Source organism: Lepus europaeus, chromosome 7, assembly GCF_033115175.1.
Source record: "Lepus europaeus isolate LE1 chromosome 7, mLepTim1.pri, whole genome shotgun sequence".
NCBI lineage: Eukaryota > Metazoa > Chordata > Mammalia > Lagomorpha > Leporidae > Lepus > Lepus europaeus.
Genome location: NC_084833.1, coordinates 33340663 through 33346479, shown reverse-complemented (window position 1 = coordinate 33346479; position 5817 = coordinate 33340663).

Here is a 5817-nt window from a genome sequence, read left to right as displayed (position 1 = left end):
TAGCAGGTGAAACATTGTGAAAATCAAGACTGTGTGTGTAAACATAAATTCTCTTTATTTCTGAAAAAGTTACTTGCTGTCAAAAATGCTATTTTTAATGAAAAATCTGTTAATATATAAAATAAATTTACACTTAGTGTCCCCTATTATTAAACTAAGAAAGAGAAAAAAACATTTTGGGATTTAGACATCATTAAACATCATTAAAAAGTAATTAGTCTGCTATAGTAGTTAATAAATATAAAGAACTTGAATGACCAAAAGCATAGGAAAAGAAGTTGATGGTCTCCTGTTTAGCAGTCCCAAACAACTGAAGTCAACACTATGAAATTATGTCAGCGGACATCATTCAGGACTGAAATTCAAACTGACAGCTACATTAAAGCTGGGATGCCAGGGGAAAAGCCTGCGCCGAGGCTTGGTGAGACATTTTTACAGAATATGGATCTGAAAAAAATGAAGCTAACTCACATTCTCATTGCATCATGAGAGCCTTTTGTTAATTATAAATATTGGTTGGCTATGTAAATTTCTACCCATAAAAACATGTCTTTGGGGGTCTACAGCGTATTAACACTGTTTTCATAAAAAACCCTAGTGTTTGGAATTACAGTTTCATACTCTCAAGGCTTTTGTCAAATAATAGACAAAAAGTAAAAGTTGAAAAGCAACTTGCATATTTCAGTGAAGCATCTCAATTTTTAAAAAAAGTGTTAAAGATCCAGTGGGAGAAACTGAATTTCCAAAATACACTTTCAAATGCATTAGACTATTTTGAAGCAGTTATAACTAGCATTTTTGAAGCAGTTTACTTTTAATATGCTACAAATTACACTTTATTTGTTCTCGACAACATTATAGAAAACAAAGACTAGGTTTTTAAAACTGTCTAACCAATATGATGAATGTCAGTCACTTAAAAAAAACCCACTGTAGCATAAACACATACTGTATACAGCTTTTATTCAGAATTAGAATAATTGAATCAATGACAGTGATTTGCTAGGATGTCAAATCTCTCCATCATATCCTGTCACTACCAGTTTATTTTTTGTGATCAAAATCAAAAAGACAACTATTTTGTCACCCGCTATTTCATTTAGTACTAAAAATCAGGTCTCTTCTATTTTTTTTAGAATGTCTGGTTTATTTTTTTCATTTCTTTTAATTCTAAAGACACAAATTCTTCTTCATTTTCTTTTCAAAATAAAGTTTCAGAATTGATCTGTCAGTTAAAATTAAAGGGCTTTTATATTAAGGAAAGGTGCTTTAAAAATTTAAAGCAACTTCAAAAAATCGGTTTTGTCCATAGATAATAAATAATGTGCAGACAGTCCTCAAAAGCTCTGCTATGTCCTTTGAAAGCATTATGAACAATCTGAACAAATTCAAATGAATATTTTAGTCAGGTTATTATTTTAATAACTCTAACCTTTTCTTACCGTGTTGGGATTCATTTTCTACAAACACACAACAGAACAATTACATAGCATTTGACTCTGAAAAGGAAATGTGAGGTCATCAGATATGTAAATTGCTTGTCAAAATACTTAATAGGTCATTGATTTACTTCCCCAGCTACCACATCCATAAAATTAACAGCCAATTACTAGTTAATATATGCTTTGCAAACAGATAAATACCAGAAAAGTTGAGTGGTCATATTGGAACCCTATTTTAAATATAAAAGAAACTTTTCAAACTCAGTAGAAGTGCATTTTGAATAGTAAGAGTACCTGAACTTTCCCAAAAATTCTGATTCACTGGGCAGGCTTTGTAAGAATCAGCCATTGGAGAGGGCATGTATATGTTAGTTTCCCTTGGATAAAAACCCACTCTAAAAATGTGTTTTCCTTCCTTTTGGAAATATTATTTGTTACCCATTATACTAGTAATTACTACATAGAAATTACTGATCTTTAATAATCCCACTGACACATTAACAGATCTTCTTTCAGTTATCAGCTTGCCTTAAAGAAAAGGGACAGTGCCAAGCTCATATCTTGTAACTGTTTCTAGTGTATGAACTCCCAAATCTTTTGTGCCAATCAGTTCTTACACTAGATTTGCCTTTCTTTAACAGGAGATAAATATTTTGACTGCTGCAATCTGCCTAGGTGCTAGGGTTCTGAGACCTTTTGGATTTCCTTTTGGTAGCCACCAGACAGGATCCAGTTTTCTCCCCCTCTCTCCCACTTATCAGCATCTCTGGGATCTTCAAATACTAACACCAGGCAAAATAAAAGGACTTCAAAAGGAAGCAACATTCTGCAGTCCACTCCCTTACCTTCCAATTAGAACAAATCAGACACATATCCGCATGTGAGACAAGCAGTGGGGGGAGCCCTTATTCATTTGTTCAAGCCCATTGTTAATGTCATTTTCTAAAACATCATGTTACTGCTTTCCAAAGATAGCCACCATCAACTGCATGGAAATTAACAACACCAACACTAAATACTTCCTCTTTGAACTTTAAAACTGAGCAGTTTAGCCATTGAGGACTGAGGCCAAAAAGAAAAACAAAAATACAGCTGAAGCTTATTCTTGAAAAATACAAAAGAGAAGAATATGTTTTCGGCCTTGGCAAGCCAAACATACAGAGAAGAAACACCTTTAAAAAAAAAAAATGTTGTTGACATAAAGGCCCAGAGCTAAAGAATAAAGACACCGTCCTAAAATGACAAGCATCCACCGAGAAAGCAGAGCCTTAAAATAACTCCGTATCGTGAATCTTTGGAAACTTCATAATGATAAGAAAAAATAGGAAGAAATGGTTCTGTGTGCCATATCAAGAAGCCAATTGTTTACCATTGAAGAGTTAAGAGGCTTAGCTTGGGGGATAAAAATGTTCTTGGAAATTCTTTGCAGTAAATCACATTTTTTTTTTTTTAACTTAGAGTATCCTGAAGATTACTCAGATGTTGAGCGCTGATTCTGTGTACCTGGTTTCCCTTGAGAGACATGGTATGCTGTTGGTCCTGTGACTCTAGTGAGGCTATCGCAAGTGGTCTCCGTTCTGCAAAAAATGCCATCCAAACATCCCTGTGTACACTTCCCACTGATAAGGACAGAAATACCCTAAATACCCTGACCAGTAAGGGAATAAGCAAGAGACAAATTCTTTCAGCAGTGAGGGAAAGGCCAACGCACCGTGCCTGCCAGGCGTGGTGGAGAGGATGCCCAGAGCTCCGGACAGAAGGGAAGCTCCTCTCCCCGGGGAGTGGGCAGAAGGCAGAGCAGCCGTTCCCGAGCTGCTGGACCAGAGGGCTTCTGCCGTGAGCAGCCACTTACTTCTGACAAAACCAGCCCGTGCCACCATGCCCGGCATCCTGATGCTCAGAGGACACATAGAGGGGCCCCAGTGCATCCCACACACACCTTCATCCCTGCCCATGCCCACTTCCCAGCTCTCAACCCAGTATGCCACACCCAATTCTCCAAAATCTATGCTTCCAAGAAACAGCCCCCACCGGCTGGCTGCCTGACCCCAGCCCAAATCCTACGCGGTTGGAACCTGTCCTCACAGTGTAGAAGCCAGCCAGCAGCGGCAGTACCCCTTCCCACACGGCCCTTTCCTGACAGTTCTCTCAACACACGGCCCTGAGGGACATGTGGGCTGCAAAGTGCCAGGAGGCAGGATTGGCTGCATGGGCAGTTGTCCCAACAGTGCACCAGTGAGCACACTCCACCACGGAAGGGTGCCAGGGTGCAGTGCAGGCTGACGCTGAAGAAAACCATATGCACGCAGACCCAAACTGCAATCCATACAGAAAGGTGTTTCTCAATGTGCAGCAACTGCTGGCATAGAAGTGTTGGTATAGTGCACGCCAGAGTGATGAATCTCAATTATCTGCTCCCAAGTGGGAAACAGGAGATGTGGAACTAGAAGGTTATGGTTAAGTCCTCCAGCTAATTTCTATATTTCAGATCATCTGCCTTTAGGGATTTAAACAAACAAATGAAAAAAGCCAAGAATAATTCCGTGGAAGTGTGTCCTTTCCCCCAGAGGTTTCTGCATTTTAATCCAGAGCCCCAGAAATCCCAGGCTTTTCACTGAAGTTTGCAGAAGAGAACTTCGCGCTATCAACTTATATGTTGCACAGAGCAGACAGAAATAAAGATCTCCATCAGGCTTTTTTTTTTTTTTATCCAACAAAGGCTTATTTTTTTTCTCATCCTTTGCTTGGGCTCAAGCACCCCTGCCCTGCGTGCCGCCACTTTAAACATGATCAGATCTGTGCTCCATTGCAAATAACAACTGACCAACAATGGGCCCTGCTTCATAGATTTGGGAATGTTTGGCTTAAGCTGCCAATGACTGAAGGCCTTTAACTCCCAGCGGCCAGTCACAGCCCGCTTTGTTGTTGTCTGTTGATGTGTCTGTGCTCATTATTCCTTGACATGCAACATCCCCCCCCTCCACCCTCCACCCATCCACAACCGCACAGAAAGCAAGATTCAAATGGGAACAGCTGTAGTGGTTCAATGGGAAATGATGCCTCTTGTGCAAAGGGGAGGGAGACAGAAAAGGGAGAGCGCCTGTTTGAGAAAGGCAACAGCTTTCAGAGAGTCTTATTTAAGAAATCTACTTTTGAATATACTTCAGTGAAATCATTGTTGAAATAGGCTGACAATGGAAATCTGCCCAGATTGAAAACGCCAGCCCTAATTCAAAAAACAATTCCTAGTTAATAGCTTGTTGCATTTTTAAATTATTTCTAGACTTTGAGCTTTCAAATTAAATGGCTAACTAGGAAATGTTACCAGTTTGTATATGTGTTGTGAGTATAAATGGGCACAGATCTACACAAAGCTTTAAGTGGAATTGTTTTCCTATTTATGGTATCTATAAGAATCATTTCTTTAGAGATCATCAGGATATAAAATCAAGTATATATGAAAATAATCATTGGTTTAAAATATTAATCTAACATGGAAACAAAATTTGTAACACCACACTATGAGGTTAAAAAGAAAATAGTATAATAAAGGAAATACAAAGGCTTTGGCATGGTTTTTACAATCAACAATGGTTAATTCTGATATGTAGTTGTGAACAACTTCAAAACACTTAAGTTTAAAACTCTTGCAAGCACTTTTAATTGATTAGGAATGAATTCTAGATGCACAAAATGATTGGACTGTGAACAGTAATACATCTATATCTAAGAACAATTAACTTTTGCTGGCCAAAAAGAAACGTATGATTGCATGAAAAATGTGTATAAAACATCTATAGAGTATTCTTGTCAAATATAAATGAAATTAACTTTATTATAGAAATCATTCTGAGGATTTCTAGGGAAGACAAATACTTACATTTTGACATAAAACAGATTGGATTATATCGAAGACACACTCTACCTTTTAGCTATCAACTTTTTTCTTCCTTGAATTTATATCTTACCCTTTTTTTGCACATAAAGTTCATCTGTTAACAACCTTTGGAAAACCAACAGATATTTCTTACATAAATCTAGTGCATGTTGTTCCAGGTTTAATTATATGCAAAGGAATGATACAAACTTGGAACATCAGTCCATAAACTATGAACAGATGGGTAGAAGTATTCGATATATCTTGATAAAACTTAAATTCGTGGCAAAAAAAAAAAAGCTTGTTGATCATGGTTTCCTTTTTTTTTTTTTTAAACAACTTCATGACCAACACAGATCAAACATCCATCCAGGCTACATTGTTCTTTTTTTTTTTCTTTTCATTATTACATACAAATGCCCATTTACAAATAATACACCAAAATGAATAAAAGTTTGGATACCAAAATGAAGATTTGTTCCAACTGATATCGTGCCT